This window comes from Orcinus orca, chromosome 9 (assembly GCF_937001465.1).
Source record: "Orcinus orca chromosome 9, mOrcOrc1.1, whole genome shotgun sequence".
Taxonomy (NCBI): Eukaryota; Metazoa; Chordata; class Mammalia; order Artiodactyla; family Delphinidae; genus Orcinus; species Orcinus orca.
Genome location: NC_064567.1, coordinates 93,461,904 through 93,485,530, shown reverse-complemented (window position 1 = coordinate 93,485,530; position 23,627 = coordinate 93,461,904). Strand labels below are relative to the sequence as shown.

The 23,627-nt window shown below is 43.6% G+C and overlaps 1 long non-coding RNA gene across 1 annotated transcript; it reads left to right on the top strand.

Annotated features, from left to right (window-relative positions):
- The first annotated feature begins 1,876 nt into the window (after positions 1-1,876).
- Positions 1,877-22,652, top strand: LOC117203524 (uncharacterized). Its single transcript, XR_007479093.1, has 4 exons — positions 1,877-2,022; positions 11,194-11,271; positions 21,712-21,763; positions 22,591-22,652. It is a non-coding gene; the product is annotated as an uncharacterized LOC117203524 (long non-coding RNA).
- Positions 22,653-23,627: the final 975 nt, after the last annotated feature.

Sequence of the window (23,627 nt, the reverse complement as noted above, 5' to 3'; positions counted from 1 at the left end):
CTTTCTAGAAAGGGGCTTTAATGTGATTACCCTCCTGATGAGGTGGACATGAGCTGCTCATCACTTGTTCACCCACGCACTCATTCATTCATTCGTTCATTCATTCCACAGACATGTATTTCTTCGAGCCTCTATAATGAGCCTGACATCAGGCAAGTCAGCAAAGATCCCCACGTGAAGGAGACCTGATTCCTCCCTGGAGGAGCTTTCAGCCTCAGAGCAAACATGTACCACAAAGACGTCCACCTCTCTGTGGTAGGCGGCGTGCGGGAAGACGGCGTTTGCACCCAGGGGCACCGAGAGCAAAAGGCTGCCCTTCCTGAAGGTCAGAAAAGATTCAGAGAGGAAGTGGCCGGATCTGAGTGTCAGTGGTGAGTCGGTGTTGTGTGGACTCCCCTTGGGGCTGGGGCCGCAGGCAGGGGCAGTCCTGTGCGGGGAGGCTTAGGGCCAGGAACAGGGTAGCATGTGGAGCCGCAGAAAGCCCAAGTGGGCTAGAGTGAGTTCTCCAGCATCAAGAAGCTGCCCTCTTCCCGATTTTTTGATATACCAGCATGCACCTGCATAATTATCTGAGGGCTATATTTATTTATGCCAACTCTTTAAAAATAATCTAGCTTCAAATTTAAAAAATCCACAGAATTGCTGTTTTGATCAGTGGTTATTTATTCTTTTGTAAGATGTTAAAGTAAAAAAATATCCATTGGTATATCTTACAAATCACCTGTCGTGTGCATAATAAAGTATGGACCCCCTTTGAGAGCACAGAGATGAGAGTCCAGATTGGGGGGGTCTTAAACTTTCGGGTCTCATACAGCACTTGGAGAGTATAATGAAAACGATGGAGCCTCTCTATGTCACCCTGTGGGTACTAGCACACACCCTCACGTGTGGTATTTTGCATGTTATTTAAGAAACTAGCGGGGGACTTCCCTGGAGGTCCAGTGGTTAAGACTTTGCCTTCCAATCAATGCAGGGGGTGCGAGTTCGATACCTGGTCAGGGAGCTAAGATCCCACATGACTTGCGGTCAAAAGACCAAAACATAAGACAAGCAATATTGCAAGAAATTCAATAAAGACTTTAAAAATGGTCTACACACACAAAAAAAAAAAGAAGGGAGGGGGGCAGTGGTTCCTGGATGAGAGGTCGGGGTACCCTGCTGTAGGAGTGGGCGGGATGCAATATGAATGGTCGTGTTAAAGCCTGAAAGAGCAAAGCTGAATCCACCTGCTCGTCCTCTTATTTGGATCCCAGGAGGCCACCTGGTTGCACTCAATAGCCAGAGGTATCATTTCAGAAACTTTGTCATCTCAGCAACAGGAAAACGGCAGCCTTAAGAGGTCCAGGCAAAACTGCTGTATAGTGCAGGGTTCCCAGCTCGGTGCTCTGTGGATGGGATGGGGGAGGAGGGAGGTGCAAGAGGGAGGGGAGATATGTATACGTGTAGCTGATTCACTTCGTTGTACAGCAGAAACTAACACAACATTGTAAAGCAACTATACCCCAATTAAAAAAAAAATGCAAAATCAGCCTCGGCCTGTGTAGGTGGGGACTTCAGCCCTCTACTGGCTGAAGGGAAAGACTGAGTTAGCCCAGCAGGCAGCCCGTGGCAAAAAAAAAAAAGCAAGCCACGGAGGTGCAGAAGCAGGGCCACTGCCCCCAGGCACGAGCAGGGAGGTAGGCGCTTGGCAAGCCGAGCTGAGAGCGGGGGAGAGGGAAACTGCAGCCACCAACCAGGGGCAGAGCCGCGCTATTCAGTCTCTTAGCTCCATTGCTGTGGCCGGGGCCCCATTAAGGGCTGCCCCCAGCACCCACAGAGAGAGGGCCAGACAACAAGTAACGGTTGTCTTCCGCTGGCAGAACAAGTCCACTGACCGGCCACCCTGCCTCCCCCAAAAAGGCCAGAAGAAGGGCAGACGGAAGGAAGAGGGAAGAAAGAAAAGCAGGGAAGAAGGATCGAGGGACACGCAGAAGAATGTGTCTGCTGCTCCAAATGTGGCACCGTTTAAGCTCCCGTTAAATGGTGAGTCAACAAAAAGGTCAGCTCGTCCAGGGACCCAATTACTCTCCGCTTGGTGCCCAGGAAGGCCCAATTAATCCTCATTAGCTCGGCTTTGGTGGGGCTCTGAGCTCTCTGGCCCCTCCAGCTCCAGCCCGGGTTGTGGTCCTGGGTCCAAGCACCCCGCTGTGAACCTTGTTTTCTCAAAGCTCACACTTGGCTTAAAACTCTTGCTGGTTTGACCCAAGAAAAAAGAGCCTGTGGCCCAGAGGTAATGAACTGTTCTAAGTCTGTCTCATCTTTCTCTAAAATAAGAATTCTGTCGACTGCACAAATATGACACGAATCAAGACACGCCGCACCCCCTCTCCCTGGCATACACTTACACTCAGTCTCCTGAATGCACATGATTTGATTCTGAGTGAGAAGCTGGACCCTGTCAATAGAGCCTAATGTAAATGCTTTAAGCAAAATGAATAGTATCGTTAAATTGCTTCTGTCTCTTGTGTTCTATTGGTTTAACACCTATGATGATAAGTCTGCAGCCCTCAAGCTAAGCAGACAATTCGGTACTAACATCCTGCCCCTGGAAGGTACAAGGACAGGAGTGACAGGTCCAAACTTCTGCGGGGATGGACACTTTGTCTTCTGACAGTTTCATCCTTTCGTTTTAGTATTCTCATTCCCTCTCCCGCCTGCCCATTTTCTTTTCCCACATTCCTTATTCGCAGCCCCCAGCCGTGCCCCCGCCCTGGCTCGATTTCAGTTCCCTGTTCCTCAAACCTTGTTCTCAGGCGAGGACGAGCTTATTCACACAGAGCCATCACAGGCCCACCATGGGTCAGGGTTCCCTAAAGTCTGATCCAGGGGCCGCCTGCAGCTGAAACACGTGGTGCGTGTCAACAGTTTAAATCCTGGGCTCCACTCACTGAATCACAATTTCCAGGAGTGGAAAATCGAAATAAGCATTTTAATTGTTTCCCAGGTTATTCCTCTGCGTACACACACACACACACACGTGCGCGCGCGAAAAAACCGCTAAGATACAGCATTTGGCCTCCCAGGGCTGTACGAGAAGTTTGTAAATCATACAGACTTGGCAATTCCAGGACAAGGAATGCTCTACGAGTTGGTCTCAGCTGGGAGATGTACGCACATGTGTGGTTGATAGAGTTCCTGCTGTGTATGTGAGCTTCTCACATCCAGTTCTCCACAAAAGGCCAACTGGAGAAGTTCAAGTGGCCATACCTCATGACCCAAAGGCCAAAAGAGGGAGCTAGTCTGGTAAGAGTGAACGGGGGAAGGAATGCTGGCAAAGGGAGATGCGACAGGAAGGGTGAGGGGGGAAAGGTCTGTACTTGTTGGTCTGATTTCCTGCAACTTCCGAACATGTATTAGTAGGATGTCCCCACCGTGGTGGGATTAAGTGGGCCTGGAGTATTGAATGACTAGACGCTCCCCCATTCAAACGCACTCACTTCAGGAGCCTGGAGATGAAACCCTGGGTCATTTAGAAATTGAGCTCCTCATGGAACACAAATCAGTCTGCTGTGGCTTAACCAGTTTCTCTTCCTCATCCGATGACACAGCTGCAGGTAGGGGCTGCCACCTTTTTAAAATCCAAGGCTCCTTCTGTCTTTCTGACCTGCCCTCCTTAGAATGCAGCCTCGTCCTTACGGGGGTTGTATCCTCACCTTCCCTCTGTATTCCAGGCCAAAAGAGGAAAAGGGAAAGCACAAGGAGGAAAGGTGCCACTTCTGTCAGGAAAACGCAGCTTCCCCTGAATCCCCAGAAATCTTCTGCTTCTCACTGGTGAGAACTGCCTGTAATAGCCGCCTCGGTTGCAAGGGAATGTGATAAAGGTAGCTCTTATTTTAAAAATCTGGAACATTGTCTCCTTGAATAACATTGGGAAGCTTTAGTAAGGAAGAAGAGACACCTGGATACTGAGGAGGTAGGCAGCTTCAGATGCTCGTGGTGGACCTGGCAGAGGCAGGGGCTTCACAAGCTAAGGGACAGTTTCATGGACGTCCATTCACTCAGTCGCAGCCTAACACTGCTTACTCGATAAGGGTCGAGTAAGGGTCGATAAGTCCCCTGCAGAATCTGGAGGCAAGCTCTCCCCTCTGACTTGGGGGTGTTCTAACATGTGACTAGGAATTTTCAAGGAGACATGACCCCATTGTCTGTGCTAACAAATAGCACTGTCCTCATAAGTGTAACATTTTGAGAGAGGTGACTCATGCTCACGTCAGAGTCTTCAGATGACTGGGTTTTCAGGTCATCACACGGCATGGAGGCTGGCTGGCTGGCTGAGGAGTCTTCATGGGGGCTCCCACGTCTCTGGGGACCCCAGGGGAGGAGGGCAAGAGGAAAGGCTGACAGAAACGGGCTGCGAGCAATCAGAAAAGCTAACCCTTTGATCCATCGTCTGAGAGACGCGCCGAAAGTGTGACTGTGGTGCTGCTGTGTCCTCTGAGCATAGAGCTTCTCTGGGGACAAGCTAAGGAGAATACAGGCTACCACTACTGAGGACTGAACATTCAACACTTCAATAAGCCCACAAGTGACGCACGAGTGATAACACGATGTTATACGTGAGGAGACCTGGGCTTACAGGAGGTGAAGGGACAGGCCTGAGGCGCCCAGCCAGAGCACACTGTGGGTGCCTGTCTCCAGAGCTGGAGAGCTGAGTGGATTAGACATATTGATTTCCACATTAGTAACCCGGGATGGCCCATGATGAGTTTAGTCCTCTCGGGGATTATTTAGTGTTCAACAGAAACAGGAAATCCTAATGCTTTTCTTTTCTTGAGGCCTTTCTTAGACCTCCCCTGCTTCCTTTGTTCCATGCTAGTTTTCCCTACATATCTAGGCTCTCAGCCTCAGAGGAACTAAAGCTTACCTCCTTTCTCTTGGCTTCTAGGTCTACTGCTGTAACATAGGTACCCTCCACACTGAATTTAGGGGCAGGAGAAAGGGTCCAGACCTGCGAGGCCCCTGCCTGACAGCCTGTGCCCTAATCATCCCCCAAAGGCTTCCCGAGTGCCAGATTCAGAGCTAAGCGTTTTTCATGCAGGTTCTCATCTCATCCCCGACACCTTATGATGAAGATCCCAATGTCACCCCCGTTTCCACAGATGTGGAAAGTGAGACTTGGAGAGGTGAAGTGCCTTGCAAAGGGGCAGAAGGCGTGGCAGCACTGTGATGACAACTGTGCTGTTCCAGACTCTTTTTTTTCAATCTGCCTTTTTTTAAACTTTTTATTTTCTGTTGGAGTACAGTTGATTCACAATGTCATGTTAGTTTCAGGTGTACAGCAGCGTGATTCAGTGATACGTATACATGTTCCAGATGCTTGCATTCCACATGTGATCACGTGTATCTACGCAGCATAAGCAGACCAAGGAGGAATGTCAGTCTTTCATATCGCAGACTCTCTGTGGTCTTTAGATGACATGAAAAAAATCAAATATGTCCCTGTTATGTCTATTTTCTTCTAATGTTTTCCCAGTGGGAGTTCGAGACGTCTCCACGGGAGACAACCACGTTATCTTCCCCAGGAGCCCTGCAGCATGTCAAGAGTGACGTTGCCATTGCCCTGAATGCCCCCGATTCCCTCATAACCACAGAGCACAGTGTGTGCAAAACGCACGGACAAACTTCCTGTATATTTGTCCCCTCCATTCCAGGCATGCTTCTTATACCACAGAATGTTATGTGTACCCAGGAATTAATGAGTCTGCAAAGGGGAACTCCCCCTCCCCCCAATATAATGCAAGCTTCAAACCTAGGTAGCCACAAGGCAGGATAAGCATTTTTCTGCTCACGAGCACGACAGAGCCACCAAGACCGGGAGCACCAAAGCCCCGGGCCCATCCTCAGCCCGGCCCCAGGAGAGGTCTTCCTTCTAGAACTGGTTCCTCCACTCATGGCACCCAGAGCCATCCTTTCCTCTTTTCCCTGGGATTCTTGCCTTAAAATTCCCCGAGAAGTCTACGCAAGGCAGTGGCAAAGGATGAAGCCTGGAGATTTTTAGAGGACCGGCCCTTCAAGGCCCTAGGTGGAAGGCCTGAACTTCTTTTTCCAGAATTGCTTCAGCTTCCAAAAGTGAACCTCTGCTGGGTTCTGGAAATAATATTGATCTTTTAAAAAAAAAACACTTTTCAAGTATAAAACCTAAGAATCAGATACTCAGTATCTATGAAAGCCAGCATTAGGAAGGTGCCTTTGATGTGGATACGGACTGTACAAGACTTTCCGCCTAGGTGTGTATGTTAATGCCGTGTAAATACAATCAGATCGTGTTTACCTAAATACACCCCAAATAATCACTTCTGAAATACCATAACTGTATCTCTTCTTCGACTTTTACTTTAAGTTCTTGTCGTGAGTGTCACTGAAGATAGACAGAATTAGCATGTCAGAATCAAACTGAATGCGGTCTTCTGCCCCAGACACCAAAGTTTCCCAGAGCTCCGTGGCTGAAGGGCAGCTTTTCTCCAAACCCTCCAGTGATGGAGGGTTTGGAGAAATCCAGAGATGGATCTGAAAGATCAAAGCTGTAACATAGAGGCAGCCAGTGCAGAGACCCGCAGAGACCTGGCAAGTAATGTAAACGGGAGATGCCATGTGAGTGTCAGTAGCCGTGGTGACCAGGAGAGGAACGAAGGCCTTTAGACACAGGCCGTCACCACTCTGTTGGTGCCACGAGCAGCCTCGGCTACGTGATACGGAGGGCTCAGTGCAGAATGAAAATGCAGGGGCCTTTGTTGAGACGGCAACGGCAGAGCATGAAACCAAGCACGGGGCCCTTCTCAGTGCGGGACAGCGTGTGACCATGCAGGTCAGGGGGCCCAGGAAGCCAGCCCTGGCCACACGGGTATGTCAGGCCAAGTTGACAAAAGCAGCGCACAGAGACTGGAGCTTGCTCGCTTCTTGAGACCTTTAAACCCAGATGAAGGCCCAGCCTGGATGTGGTAGGAGGTGGCCTGGCCTGCTGAGGGGTCATCACTCAAGGGCCCCATCCTCTGCTGCCTTTCTTGGGCTCCACCCCTCCACCGCTACCACCTGCTTCCAGACTTACAAATGCAAGCCTGTTCAGAGAGCCTGAGCTCAGCTGCACCTGAGTCTTTGATAACCTGGCAAGGAACTTTTCCAAAAGTTGCGGGCACATAGGTAGACTCAGGGTAGAGACCTAATACATCTTCCTTTCTCGTCCTTCCATTCTAAAACAGAATGCATGTCTTTCTTACAACCATAGTATTAAATGTTTTCACCTTTTTTTATACCTCATTGTATATTTAACTTTTTGTTTATTTTATAATTTGTTATTAATGTTTCATTTTAAAATTTTTATGCGTTGATTCTCTTAAACATGCAAAAGAATTACATTTCAAATAGAATATACAGACCTCCAAGTATATTTAACCTTAGATTGAATAAATGATGGCATCTGACCTATTTCTTTCAGATCCATATCTTTGTTTTAAGAAGGAAATCTTGCAGATATATTTGAAATGTTCCATATACTCCTTTCTCTTTTACCCAGAATTAACCACAGTCTTGAAGTTTTTATAACTTTCCCATCAAAAGTTTTATGTTTTGGGCTTCCCTGGTGGCGCAGTTGTTGAGAGTCTGCCTGCCAATGCAGGGGACATGGGTTCGTGCCCCGGTACGCGGCAGTGAGAGTCCCGCGTACCGCAAAAAAAAAAAAAGTTTTATGTTTGGACACTTAAGTAGATGTATAGTATTATTTTCTTTTTCTGTTTAATTTATCAAAATCATATATTTGCAAGTTGTTTCGTTATTCCCTCAACGTAGAATAGATCTATGTTGATACACTAGATCAAGGAGTATTCATTCTAACTGCTGTTTAGTAAGCCCCTGTACATATGAAGGATAATTTATTGATGCCTCATGTATGAGTCTGTCTGTTTCCTTCCGATTTTTTGTTGTTGTGAACAATGTGCAGTGAGGGTCCTGCTCTTTGGGTCTTCGTGCGAGCAGGTACATTTCTCAAGGATCTGTATCTCGTGGTAGAGTCTGAACATCGCCAAGTTGGGAGCAGCTTGGTGATATCCATCAGAGGCTGTTCCCATTTACTTCCCACATCAGATCTGAGAGTTCCCAAGCCTCACATCCTCGCCCACACTTGTTATGATGAGACATTATTCTTTGGTCTGGCCAGTGGGTGTGAAGAGACACTTCATTGCTGACTGAGTCTCCATTTCCCTGCCACTGATGGGATTGCTATGTATTTCCATATATTTATTGGTCACTAGGGTTTTCTCTTCTGCTAAACACTTATTTATATCCTTTGTCACTTTTTTAAGAAGTGGATTGTTTTCTCTCTTTTACTACTGTGAGGGAGTTCTTTATATTCTGAATATGGATTCTTTGTTGGTTGTAAGTGTAGCAAATATCTTTTCATGGTCTGTGGTTTGCTTTTTCACTTTGGATTGCCTTGTGTTATACAGAGGATTTTAATTTGAATGTCACTAAATGTATCACTCTTTGTTTTTACCATTTGAGGTTTATGTGTCTTGTTTTGGGACTTCTTCTCTAATTCATGTGTATAAAGATACTCTCCAATGTGTTCTTTTGTTTAAACTTAACTTCATAATTTTATATGGATTATTAAGTATTTGCCCATAAGCATGTATTTTTTTAAAAATTGTGGTAAAGTACACATAGAAAACTTAGCATCTCTCCAATATAGTCTTTGAAATATTTCAACATTTACTCTCCATATTTATGTCTTTAATCCTCCTGGTGTATAATTTTCTGTATTACAGAAATAGGTAATATTTCTATTAGGTAGGATGTAATATTCCTGAGTTAGTATTTCTAACTTCTTTTTTTTCCAAATGGAGTTTTCTCAGGATTATCTATTTAATCGCACATTCTGTCTCCACTTACTTGTAATGCCATTTCTGTCATATATCAATTTTGCATATGTGTATGTTGTCTTTCATTGGTCAACTCGTGTGTTTCTTCACTAATACGCTGCTGTTTTAATTGTCATAACTTGATCATGGTTACTGATACCAAATAAGGCAAGTTCATCTTTGTATTGTTAGGATGTTTTGGGCTGCACTAATACTGACATAAGAAATGGGGTTTTATAAAATGCCATATAATAATAAGTCTGAAGGAAAACGTCTAGTTCTACTTCCAACCATCACTTTCTCGTGAAGTCCCATTCAAAGACAGAACGAGGGGTGGAGACTTAAAAGGCATCCCTTGATTTTTATTAGGAAAAAAACTATCCTTTCCCAGAAGCCCTGGTAGGGATTGCTCTTTACATGCCATTGCTCAGTTGCAGGTGAAATAGACAGCCATCCACCTGTGCCTGGCAAAGAGAAATAAGATTGCAATAATCGACATATTATTGTGGCTTTGTCCATCTCTCCGTGTAATTCTGTTGTCCATTTTGACTTCATATGTTTTGGGGCTGTGCTGTTAGAACTTTAAAGATTCAGGATGATTATCTTCCCGGCAGATAGTTCCTTTTATTCTGATATAAGAATTTATTTTCTATTTTTCTTCTTTCCCCTCAATAATTGTTTATTGTCTTAAAGACTATTTTACCTAACATTAATATTAATATGCTGGTTTTCTTTTGATTAGTGCTTTCCTCTATCTCTTGTCTCATCTCTTTCCTTTCAAATTATATTTCTTTACATTTTACATCTTTCTCTCACATATATCAGTGAGGATGGGTTATGTTATGCCGTGGTAATAAACAGTTCTAACATTTCAACAGCTTAAAACAACAAAGATGCATCTCTCTCTTTCAAGCTGCAAGTCTCACAAGGCTTGTGAGCTCTGTTCATGGGGAGCTCTGTTCCATTTCATCCTTCCCCTGGGGTTCAGAGCAGTCACTCTCCTAATCAATGCTAATGGTTGTAGCAGAAGGGGGGAAAGTGATAACATCACGCACTGGATGTGAAGGTTTCCACCCCAGTGTGGCACATATCCTTCCAGCGTATGCTTTACAGGTCGTAACCAGCACCTTCCTCTCATTCCTAGGGAGCAGGCAAGTGAAATCCAAACCATGAGTTCAGAAGGAGAGTAAGAAATATTTAGTGAACAGCATTAATAACTATCATAAATTGTACTTGAATTGTTAAAATTCAGTTTGAGAGTCTGTATCAATTGGTAAGTTTATTTAATATTTACTACAAATGCTGATATATGGGATGATTTGTGTTTTCTATTTATTTCCCCTACCGTTACTTTTTTTTTTTTTTTTTTTTTTTTTGCGGTACGTGGGCCTCTCACTGCCGCGGCCCCTCCCGTTGCGGAGCACAGGCTCCGGACGCGCAGGCTCAGCGGCCATGGCTCACGGGCCCAGCCGCTCCGCGGCATGTGGGATCTTCCCAGACTGGGGCACGAACCCGCGTCCCCTGCATTGGCAGGCGGACTCTCAACCACTGCGCCACCAGGGAAGCCCTCTTTTTTACTTTCTAGCTATTCAGACCTTCTCCTTGTCTTTGCTGTTCCATAGCTCCACTACAATGTGTCTAAGGGAGGATTTTCTTTTAATCTATCCTGCTTAGGATTCACTGGGATTCCTACATCTGAGAATTGATGTGTTTCACAAATTCTGGGAAATCCTCTGCCATCCTTTTGAATGTTGCCTCTCTTCACTCTATTTTTTCTTCCTGAAATTTTATTTTTTAAAACTTTTCCACATTCTAGTATTTTATTTTTATTTTTAATTTTTTGACCATGTCGCACAGCATAGGGGATCTTAGTTCCCCAACCATGGGAATCAGACCCACAACCCCTGCATTAGAAGCACGGAGTCTTAACCACTGGACTGCCAGGGAAGTCCCCCATTCTGAAATTTTAATTTGACATATTTTAGACTGCCTACATCTATCCTGCTTATTGCTTAACTTCTCTTTTACCTTTCAGGTATTTCCAGATGCTGCATTACAAGTAATTTCCCAGATTTTATATTTTTGTTTGTTGATTCTCTTTTCTACTATATTTAATGTGGTCTTTAGTCTATCCTTCGAATTTTTTTATTGTATTTTTTTCTCTTTGTAGAAAGCAGCTCAGTTAGTTCTTTTGTTTAATTAGATTGTTCTTTTACACAGTGTCATGTCTTTCATCATGTTTTCTATTTCTTTTAAATAAAATATCTAATAATTTTAGATAATCTTGTTTTCTGGTTTCTTTCAGATTGTTCTGTTTCTTCTGGTTCTTGGAGGGACGGGAGACATTCATCCTCTTTTGACTGTCCCTGTTGACTTTCCTGTGGTGAGTAATTATTTGTATTATGTGCAGTGTTTTTCTTCCAAGTGCATCTTGACATTTTGCAGATTGGCATGTTTTCTCCTGAATGGTGATTTCTTACATAGAAAGTAACTCATTGTCTGATTCTAGCAACATGTAGACCCAAACTATTGCAGACTCACCTTCAACTACAAACATACAAAAATTTTGGATAAACTATAACAACAGCACAGTTTTAAAAACCTATCTGAGGGGGAAGAATAGAGGGCATCTCTTTTTTTCCTCTGTAAGTCCCTTTAGCCCTGAGTCCTTAATGGTTTTGTGTTTTTAAGATACCCAAGCACTTCACCTGGGCGAGAGAAGCTTTCACGTTAATTTCTGAGTTGAGATTCTGCACTAGCTACAAGTGTTCATTTGATTGTCACTGTGCATGTGGCAGGCTGGACACTTATTTCTTTCTTTTTCTGTTCTTCCCTGAGCCCTGGGCAGAGCAAGCTAGGTGCAGCATGCCAGGTTGGTCCTGGTGGTTTTTCTGTGAAGGTCTTTCACAGAGTCAGTAACCTTCTAGGGTTCAATGCCAGTCTCAATTCAAGCACCATGCCTCATGGGGCCAAAGTCCACGTTTCCTGTCAAGGTGTGAGCACCAGTATTTCTGCCCATGAATGGTAGGACACCTTTCTAAATCTTATTACCCCACTACCACATCAGGCTGCCTCTATGTTAGGTCTGTGCTGGCTGGGAGTTCTCTTTTCATTTCTGGCAACTAGAGATTCATTTTAATATTTATTTGCTCCCCTTGATATGTTTTAGAAACTGCTGTGTTGTTATAACTTATCCAGAATTCTTATGTTGGTGGCGAAAGGTGCGATAGTTCAGTGCCCCACGTTGCTAGAACCACTCGGTGCTCTATTTTCTGTGTGAGAAATCACTGCTCAGGGAAAAAAATCACCAACCTATAATTACTTTTATAGAAGCTTATTAAAACATTGAATTTTCATAATGACGAAAACCTGGAAATACATATGTGAGTGTGTCAGAATGGCATCTACACCTCCAGGTAAGAAAAGTGTTCTCCATTGCATCGGTCACTTTTACCTTTTGTGTGTTAGTCCAAGGCCACGTTGTTTTAAACCTGTGTTTCGATAACGAAACTTTTCAAAATTAACATATGGAACCACGCTTTTGCTAAACTATTTACTTCTCATTTCTTGTTTCCAGGTTTAGTTTAATATTATCCTTCACTTCAGCTACCATACTTTGTAGAAAATGCGTTCTCTTGCAGAGCCAAAGAAATGTAAAACAAAAATGACACACACACATGTCCCAAAAGTGTCCATCTGTTCATTCACCCTTCTGGAATTTAGGGATTTTTTCATATACTAGTATGGAGACTTTTCCCCTTTAAGACTCATGTCTTTGATATTCTGTGGGACCTGGTAAATCCATAACATAACCTGAGATAAGTTCCAGGGAGCAAGATAACATTTGTTATTTACAATCCATTCAATCCCCTTGACAATTGAGTGTTATTTTTCTCTCTAAGAGAAATGGTAAAACGAATGAGAATGAAAATTAAGTGCTGGAAGTTGGCAAAATAGGACTCTTATGTTGGTGAATATTGAACACAGGGAGAATGACAAGTGACAGCCAGCTCGGAATTATATTTCATGGGAAGGTACTTCATGGCCAAATATAGACAGAGGAGATTACTGCTCATTGAAATCCTGTTTTGAAATATTCCTTAAGATTGTTAAGAGATGTGTTTGTTTTCCTATAGCCAAAGCCCCCAGAAAACCCATAGCAGTTCTATTCCTTGCACCGTTCAAGACGAGAACCGTTACCAATAACACCCCCTCAGCCAGAAGCTATGTTTACTGAATCAGCCCTAATTACAGCTTTAGCTGAGGTTGTGAGGTCAAGAGAAGCAGTCACATCTTTCTCAGAAGGAAAACATGAGGTTGGAAAATTTGATCTGCAGAATTTGTTTTCCCACCCTAAGTATAGGGGAGCTATCCAAGATATACAAATAATGGTGCGTTTTCAGTTCTCTCTTGTAATCCTGAAAACTACAAAAACAGCGTTAAGGCAGCTGCTAATACATGAACAGGTTGGATCTCTGAAATGCATTCATAAGTATAGGAACAAGAATGAAGGGAAGACCAGCTCAGAAACTGGGTGACAGTTTAGTCCTTTGAGAGTCACATTGTAAATCAACCCACAAGGGATCAGGGTCAGGAGAGCAAAGTACTTTAAGACGGCAGAACTTGAAGGTTCCAATGTATCTATGACAGGTGCATGCATGGATGACGTGTAAATTGTTGTGATTCAGCAATTTATTGCTAAAGTTTTCATCATGAATCTTAACCTCGATCCAGTAACCTGGCAAGTTGTGCTAAAGAGATCCTTAAAGATATACAAAGTAATCACGTCAGTGTTGTTTATAGAGAAAAATTAAAAAATAACCAAAGGTCAATGATGTTGGTTAAAGAATTGTTAATACTTGTTCACAATTATTTGTAATTGTTAGTAATTTCAAAATCATGTTACAATATAGTGCACGAAACCCAGGGAAATTCTTCAGTTAGCATCTTTATTTTTGTCTTCCACAGCTTCTTCCGACTTTATTAGGTAGGGGGAATTCTCCAGATGGAAACTTAGGGAGCCCCATGTTTTTTTGTTTGTTTGTTTGTTTGTTTGTTTTGCAGTATGTGGGCCTCTCACTGTTGTGGCCTCTCCCGTTGCGGAGCACAGGCTCCGGACGCGCAGGCTCAGCGGCCATGGCTCACGGGCCCAGCCGCTCCACGGCATGTGGGATCTTCCTGGACCGGGGCACAAACCCGCGTCCCCTGCATCGGCAGGCGGACTCTCAACCACTGCGCCACCAGAGAAGCCCGGAAGCCCCCCATGTTTTGTTTTAACCATTCTTAGCACGTAATTCTCAAATCTTAACACCTGGTTTTTGTTTTTTTTTTTTAGCACCTGGTTTTAATATAAAACTTCTCTATCTAACTCGGACCCTCTGCAGGCAAAAAGTCTGGAAGGGCTGGTGGTTCTTACTCATTCTCCACTCTGTCTCCTCACTTTCCCCCCATTTTCCTGAACTGTTCAGGGTTTTGGTCAGGGAGGGCAGGAGGAGGGAACAGGAAAGCTTTTGACTGGTTCTGTAATGAGAGGAGCCCTTCTCCTGGAGCCTGTTTGGAGGTCGAAGCTCTCTTTCTCTGGTTGGCCCTTTGCTGGGCTTTCCTGAGACCCACCACTGGACTTGCTTAATTACATTTCTCTTGATTCTGTCATGTGTTCCTACCACTTGGCCACTCTCTTCACAGCAGCCCACTAGACAGAGACTTTATCAAGTCCCAAGGCCCCCAGGAAATCCTCTTGGGCTGCATTAAAGATGGTCTGACCAGCTTTCCCTGACTGTGAGGCTGCATCTGGTCCATAAGAAACATGCACCTTCCTTTTCTCTGAGGGCGGGTAGGCTCAGCCACGTGCCCAGCTCCGCTTTTCAGTTTTCCAAGCAAAAGTCAGACATCAGCCTAGTGTATCTCCCCCACAGAGGAGAACACATATCAAATCAATTCTGAATGGTCCTTGAAGATTTTCTCTTTTTAAAAAATTTTTTTTCGGTACACGGGCCTCTCACTGTTGTGGCCTCTCCCGTTGCGGAGCACAGCCTCCGGTCGCACAGGCTCAGCGGCCATGGCTCACGGGCCCAGCCGCTCTGTGGCATGTGGGATCTTCCCGGACCGGGGCACGAACCCATGTCCCCTGCATCGGCAGGCGGACTCCCAACCACTGTGCCACCAGGGAAACCCCAGAAGCTTTTCTCTTTTAATCAAGAACTTGACGTGGAATGGAAAGCATCCCAGGCCCCATATTGGGATGCAGATTCTTATAGCTCCGTAACTGCTCTATTCATTGAAGTCTTTCTAAAACCTTTCTCGATCTCCATGCTTGTCTCTTTATATACTTGATGTGAGGAAGGGGCCTAAGAACTATGAAACTCATTTTTTAACATCCCCTTTGAAATCCCCACCATGTGGAATGTCTTATTTTCACTCCCTTGTCTTTGCCATGCGTTGCGTATCTGTATCTCAGTGGAAACTTCATGCCACATCTGGGGATGTGAACGGCCCTTATCCAATAACTCCAGCCCCTTTGATAATGTCAGTGTCGAAGCTTTGGGGGAGACGTTGTGTATAGAAAGGGAATTCCTGAAGTTAAGTTTGTGGGAAAGGTCTTTAGTCAACTGAACTGTTTTGTTAGAGGGAAAAAAAAAAGTGAAGAATATGATTTCTGTTTGTGAGAGGGAGAAAGCAAAAAGAGATTGGGAAGAGGGGAGAAAGTGCATGGCTGAGTAACGTGGCTTAAAGACCGATGGTCCCTAAGGAAAAGGATGTCTAATATTCAAGTGTAATGGCCTTCACATCCTGAACTTGAAGTCAGCTACGCATCAGACAAATCCTTGTTTGGATAATTTGTTGTTACTCACCAGTCAAGGAAAGAGCCTTATTTCCACATTTGGGTCTATGGCCAAAGCAAAATAATGGAACAGCTGTAAGCTAAAGAGTGGAGAATGGAATTGAGAAGAGGCAGGAAGTTAGAGTCACAGGTGATCATTAGAATGTGAGACCCCGGGAAATTGCCAAAATCCCGAGGAAAGCAATGAAATGAAGGACCAAGGCCTCTTATCTAGATCACAAGGAGCAGAGAGACCCTGCTGACACCTGGCTTACGCATACAAGTGTACATATTAAAATGTCTGGAAGATGTTAACTGCAGTTTTTGCAGAATGGTGGGATTATAAAAGATCACTATTTTCTTCTTCATTTTTTCCCACTAATATATGTTTCTTAGATTCTTCTACCATATTTTTGTAATTAGAAAAAAAGCAAAGTTGAGTTTAAAGGAAAAATAAGAGAAAAAATATGAATCAGAACCAGGTGAGTCAGGGAGACAGGAATCCATGGGCTCTACCTTGGCAAGTCCATTCTAGATGTAATGACCTGTTGGCCATGACACATTTAAATGTAAAACGGTATATTTCTGTTTTGTTTTATATATGCATCAGTCTCTGAGATTAGGTAACATGCATCCATCCTGAGGGTACTTACCAAACAATAAAAATAAAGACAAATAATAATTTTCAAAAATGTATTTCCCTGAAGAGCCAAGAAAGCTAAGGAACAAACATCAAACTGTAGTGACTTCAATAAGGAAAATGTTCTCTTACGGGGCCTTTGGATAGCCAACCACAAGCTTTGCCAAGATACATCTTGGTGGGTGTTGGGAAGGTGGGGACATTTTGTCCCCTAAGAAGAAAGCCAGGCACAGTGGTGGGGCTGGTCCTCGGGTTCCAGCCTGGCAATGGCTCTCTGATTTTCACAGAACCTCCCTCCACGTGTCTGCTGTTTCCTAAGGGGTATAGAGGGGGAGGGTGGCTTAGGGGGCAGGTCTTCCAATGGTCATGGCAGCTGGTAGCCGAGGCTGTAGGTGCCAATGGGCAGAATTGTTTGCAAAGCTAGTGCTACTTGTAAACGAGAGTGGTCCCCGGGTAACCACACTTGGAGAGATGAGGTACATCTTGCCTTGTGTATGGAAAGGTCTTACTCTCCACCTCGATCAGAAATATAGGCTTAGCAGGGGACATGCCAGTGTCCTGACTCCTCCTGGAAAAGGGCCTTGGGTTAGGTGAGTAGACTTTCCTTTACTAGGGCATCCTAACAGATGGAGAGAAAAGGAGGAGGGCGGGAGGAGAGCAGTAGAGAGCTGTCACTGGTTCAGTCTAATAAAAAAAGTAGGTTGACAGAAGTGACACCCAGATAATACAGTGGTACAAGGTTGGGCTCCAGAGTTTGACTGCTTGAATCTGAATCGTGGCCTTGCCACTTAATGACCAAGAACACATTTCTTTCTTTTTTTTCTTTTTTAAATTTTTATTAGAGTTAACTTACAATGTTGTGTTACTTTCTGCTGTACAGCAAAGTGAATCAGTTATACATATACATATATCCACTCTTTTTAGATTCTTTTCCCATACAAGTCATTACAGAGTATTGAGTAGAGCTCCCTGTGCTATATAGTAGGTCCTTGTTAGTTATCTATTTTATATATAGTAGTGTGTATATGTCAATCCCAATCTCCCAATTTATCCCTCCCCCTTCCCCCCGGGATAACCATAGATTGTTTTCTATATCTGTGACTCTATTTCTGTTTTGTAAATAAGTTTATTTGAACCATTTTTTTAGATTCCACATATAAGCAATATCATATATTTGTCCTTCTCTGCCCGACTGACTTCACTCAGTATGACAATCTCCAGGTCCATCCATGTTGCTGCAAATGGCACTAAATCGTTGCCCTTTATGGCTGAGTAATATTCCACCACACATATGTACCACATCCTCTCGGTCCATTCCTCTGTCGAGGGACCCCTAAGTTGCCCATGACCTGGCCATTGTAAATAGTGCTGCAATGAACACTGGGGTGCATGCATCCCTTCGATTTATGGTTTTCTCTGGCTATGTGTCCAGGAGTGGGATTGCTGGATCGTATGGGAGCTCTATTTTCAGTTTTCTAAGGAACCTCCACACTGTTCTGCCCAGTGGCTGCACCAGTTCACATTAAAGAACACATTTCTTAACCACTCTCATTTTTGAAATGGGGATCATCAGGGGGCCAGTCTAACAGGTTACTATGAACATTAGATAAGCTATTGCAGGAAAGCGCTTACCAGGGTGCTCAGCACAGAGTCCATGATCAATGAATGTCAGCTCTGAGGACAGGTGTAAAGGCCTGTGGGTGGGTGGTCATAAATCTCTCTCTGCACCCACCCCTCTACCCCACTTCCTAACTTGCTTTCCCTCCTGGGTCCTCCCTTGTTGACCACCAGGCCCCAATCTTCTTGCTTCTTATCTGAGATTGGCGTTCTTGATTTAATGAAAATCATCAGGGTTAGCCTGTTCAGTCAATACTAAGCTGCCAGGTCACCCAGATGTTTTGCACTGGTCTCCACCAGCCAGGAAGAGGGATAATTATACAGGCTGTTTTTAATTGAATCCACTCAACAAGCTCCTCAAATAAGTATTATTATTAGTCTATTTTTATAAAATGTGTAAACCAAGGCTCAGATAGGATAATTTACCCAAACACACATAGGAAAAATAACCCAAACTGGTTTTTTCTAATTTCAAGATGAGTGTCTAATTTTTGAAAATAAGACTGGAAAAAAGATAGGTTCTTTCTTCTTTTCTCTTTTCTATGAATATGTGAAAAAAAAACCCCAAAATTATTTAACTTACCACTCTTTGAGTGTAACATTATCTAAATGCCGTTGAAGAATCACTAGTTCCACAAGAAGTTAATGCATAATAGACAAGAAAGGGGAAAAGAAAAATGAAAACAAAACAGATTTCCAGATCAAAGCAGTTTGGGTGATGTTGGATTAAACCAAATGAGAAAAATTGATTTACTGTGGGAGTTCTCAGACTCTTCCACATGTAGATCTCCAGAACTGTGGTATGAAATACTATATTACCCAAACTATTCTGGGGAGTTTTACATAGGAAATCCTTTTTGTTAATGGGAAATCTTTCTGGATTAATATTCCTTTGAAGTTCTAATCTATTACCATTTGGAGAAATTTTCAAATATATTTGACAGGTTCTGTACAGAACATTTTGAGATGACATGGAAAAGGGGCAAAATATGATGAAAATAAGTTTCTGTGTAAGTTACTGTTGTTAATAATAGAGTTTGTGATATGAAAATCTAAAAGTAGTGATCCCAGTGAAAACCAGGTGAGAGGTTTCCTGAATCCTGTGCGTGTGTATGCGTATGCATGTGTGTCTAAGGATATGTTTGTGTGTTTTAACACAGAGGTATAAGAGCTTTTAGTTTTTGCATTATTTATTGTTTTGGTCCATGTTCTTAGAGGAGCATAAAGCATGGTATTAAAAAGGTAATACAAGAATTGTTCTTGAGACATGATCACTCTGAGATGAGGAAAGGTAGAGGGAACAGGTGTAAGTAAAATAAATGAGTGTAAGGGGAAGACCAGAGTAATAATTTCTCAGTAGACAAAGTGGTTTTTCATGGCTATGGCAGGAAAACAGCTGTAGTAGGGTTTCCTGGCACTCACTTTTTAAAAATTTTAAACAGACTTAAAATTTTTTTTAAAACAGTTTTATAGAAAAGTTATGAAGGTGGTACAGAGAGTCCCCACGTGTCCCAGACCCAGATTCCACTATTATTAGCATCTTACACTCATATGATACACTTGTCACAATTAGTGAACAAATACTGATACCTTGTTATTAACTAGAGCCCACACTGTATTCAAATTCCCTTAGTTTCTATTTAAAGTCCTTTTCCAGGATCCCACCCAGGACACCACATTACATTTACCTGTCATATCTCTTTGGGCTCTTCTTGGCTATGACAGGTCCTCAGACTTTCCTTGTTTTCGATGACTTTGACAGCTTTGAGGAGTCCTAGTCAGGCATTCTGTAGACTATCCCTCAATTGGGATTTGTGTGATGTTTTTCTCATGATTAGTCGGGGGTTATGGGTTTGGGGGAGGAAAACCTCACAGATAAATTCATTCTGATCACATCATATTTTTAAAGCTGCCAAAGAGATGGTGGCAAAGACTATGTGTTCACCAAAACCTGTTTCTATTTTTACCTAAGCACATAGCTAGCCTACATTTCTTAGCCTCCTTTGCTAAGCGAGGTCATGAACCTGGGCTCTAGCTAACAGAATCCCCAAGCTTTAACCACAAAAAGCGTCCCATGGATTTTCCATATTATTCCCTCATTCCTCACCTGCTGGTCTAATGCAAAGACTTCAGTGGAGGACTCTGAGACCCTGGGAAATGGCAGAACAGTGAGAATGAAGGATCCTGGGTCCCTGAATGACCCCGTGGAGCACAGCCCCAAGTGGCTTGCAGTACACTGGGATGGGAATAAGAAGTTAACCTTGGTTAAGCCACTGAGGTTTGGCGACTGTAAGAAACAGAAGTTAACCCTCCCTGAATCATATAGAGTTGATCAGGGTGAAGCTCTATGCTGGTCACAAGGTTGAGAAGAATCCATTTTTGAGTAAAACCCCTTCCCCTTTGTCAATCTGGCCAGTCAGGGTGTTTTCATAAAGAACCAGTCTTATGAGTACCCATTCCCTTTAACAACAAGTCCTTCCAGTCTGGAGGACTCCCTGAAACACAAGATCTTGGAAACCGTTCTAACTGAATGCAGACACCGGGCTGAGAAGGGGTCTGCCCTGAGGGCCTGCCTCCTGGCAGACACACTCCTACTGCCACACACAGCCTGGGGACTTTTTGTGTGGTGAACTGTTGGCATTCAAGGGAGGAAGCAGGAAAGAGATTTGGGGGGATATGTGTAAATGGATTCCTGGGTTAAAATAGACAAATCTAGAAATAAAGTCACTCTGAATGTGTTTCCCACACAGCGGAGAGTTCACACTGGGTCTGCCATTGTCTCTGGGAGTTCATTGTCTGAAAGGCTCCACCAGGAATGGCCCATGGACAGTCTTGTTACCTCAGCGCAGTTGAATAGAAATGGCCTAATGCCAGTGTCACTTGAAGGATGGGAAACTGAAACATCCATTCATTCCTACCTAGTTCTCCAAACCTGAGTGATACTAAGAATCATCTGGGGAGCACTTAAAAATCTAGAATTTAGGGCTCTACTTTCAAAGATTCTGACTCACAAGGTCTGGAGTAGGGCCTGGGAATCTACGCTTTAAAAACACTACAGGAGGTCATGATCAGCCAAGTTTGAAAATCCCTGATCACAACCGTTTTCAGTCATCATCTACTCTAATTTATTTTGCTGCATCAATCGCTTAAAATCAGCATGTGTACACACACACACACACACACACACACACACACACACACACAAGCGTGCACACGCCATCAAACCATGCAAAGCAAAAAGCCTCCATTCACGCCACTATCAATTAATCAGTCTTCTTTCTGAGACAAGAGGCTCTTATTTGAGTTCCAGCTCTAATTCATTGTCCGTCTTTTCACTCCTGACTCCTTCAATGACCACCAGACTGCTGGGGAGAAAAAGTCTTCTCAGTGTCAAGGATCCACATCAATATCTCCTGCCTGTAACTGTATCTCTCCTTTAATTAAAAAGTTCTGCTTGCAGTAATACTCGTCCTTTTGTTTAAAAAAAAATTCACAATTCTGGGAATTCCCTGGCAGTCCAGTTGTTAGGACTCCGCACTTCCACTGTTGGGGGCCCGGGTTCGATCCCTGGTTGGGGATCTAAGATCCTGCAAGCTGTGCAGCACGGCCAAAAATAAAAAAAAAATTCTTTTTTAATTAAAGAAACCCCACAATTCTCAGGTATGTTATTGGGAAATGAACAGATTTCCAGTATATGCCATACGTGGGCTAATCTATGCTCTACGTTTTCATTTGGTCATTCCTAGTTTCTCCAACCTGCTTCTCTGGGTGCTGTGAGTGCTGTGTCAGATCCCTCAGGTATTATGTCTACCATCTTCCTTCATCTACCAGTAAAAGAAATCTAATGATAAAAACAGAAAGGGAATTCAGAAAGCTGAGTAAAAGTTTTCTTAGGGATCCTGTGTGGCCGTGCAACTCTCCCTAGTTTCATTTTCCGTTGTTTAAAAAAACATCTCTTTAGTCATCAGTTCAAACTGATTCCTGGGATTAATGTCAAGTTTGGTAGCTTTTCCCTTCAGGGATTATCACTTCCAGCCTGGCAGTCACACCCCCAAGTCCTCTCAGTAGCCTGGAAGAAACTGGAACCCACCAGGAGAGGCTGGGATTCTTTTACCGTTTTCAGATCCCTTTTATCGATACTTATCATGGTTTTCCAGTATGAAAATGCTACACATTGAGGTGCAAGTAAAATGCCCCTTCTCACTTCTTAAATCTGATGTGAGACTGATGGGGCGGCCGTGAATTAATTAATAAAAATATCTAAATTTGATGTTTCTTTTTTAAACAGTAGCTAATATATGTAATGATCAAAGAGTCACCGGACGTCCCACCAGAATGTTGGCCATTGCAACTCAATCCATTCACCACATCATCCACCCCAACACACACACACACACACACACACAGACACACGTTCTCATATACAGCCACTTATAATTTTTTTGGAAACAATTAGATTCACGTGCAGTTGCAAAACTTCACAGAGAGATCCCGTGTACCCTTCATCCAGTTTGCCCCAATGTTTTCGTTTTATGTAACCACAGTTCAGTATTAAAACCAGGAAACTGGCATGGGTACAATGTTGTCACACTTTAAAATATATATATTATTATCTGCTTCTCCAGGCAAAGGCTCCTTCTCAGAAGCTGCTGACTTTCGCCAAATCAGCATCAAATCACAGCTGCCCTCCCGTGTGAACCCAGGTTGGTGGATTCAGTCACATGTTTTGGTTTGTCTTGGAATTAGATTACGGTTCCCCCAATTTAAAAAAATTCCCCAAAGGGGAAAAAAAATCATCAAGCTAATTTCACATGGTGTGTACTCCAGTTATCCGTTGTTGTGTAATAAACCACCCCCAAATGGAGTAACTTAACCACATTTTTTTGCTCATAAATCTGCGATTGGGACAGGATTTGGTGGGGACAGTTGATCTCCGCCCATCTGGATGAGTCTGTCTCGACTGGAAGGCTGGCTGCACCTGACATGGGCGAGGGCAGCGTGAGGGTAGGGCGTGGGGTCGTCTGAAAGCTCCCTCAGCCCCGTGCAAGTTTACTGCCTCAGCTGAGAAAAGTCAGAGAGCTGGGAGCTGGACCCCTGCGCTTCTCGGGCACGGCTCCCTCTGCAGTGTGGTCTCTCCTCAGGTTGCCTCCAGCACGGCAGCTTCAGGGAGAGTGTACTTCTTTTTTTTTTTTTTAATTTTTATTGGAGTACAGTTGTTTTACAATGTTGTGTTAGTTTCTGCTGTACAGCAAAGTGAATCAGCTATGCATGTACACATATCCCCTCTTTTTTAGATCTACTTCCCATTTAGGTCACCACAGAGCATTGAGTAGAGTTCCCTGTGCTATACAGTAGGGTCTCATTAGTTATCTCTTTTATACATAGTAGTGTGTATAATATAGGTCAATCCCCATCTCCCAGTCCATCCCACCCCCCCATTCTCGCTTGGTATCCATAAGTTTGTTCTCTACATCTGTGTGTCTACCTCTGCTTTGCAAATAAGTTCATCTGTACCACTTTTCTAGATTCCACATATAAGTGATATTATGCGATATTTGTTTTTCTCTGACTTACTTCACTCTGTATGACAGTCTGTAGGGCTGTCCACGTCTCTGCAAATGGCACTATTTCATTCCTTCCTATGGCTGAGTAATATTCCATT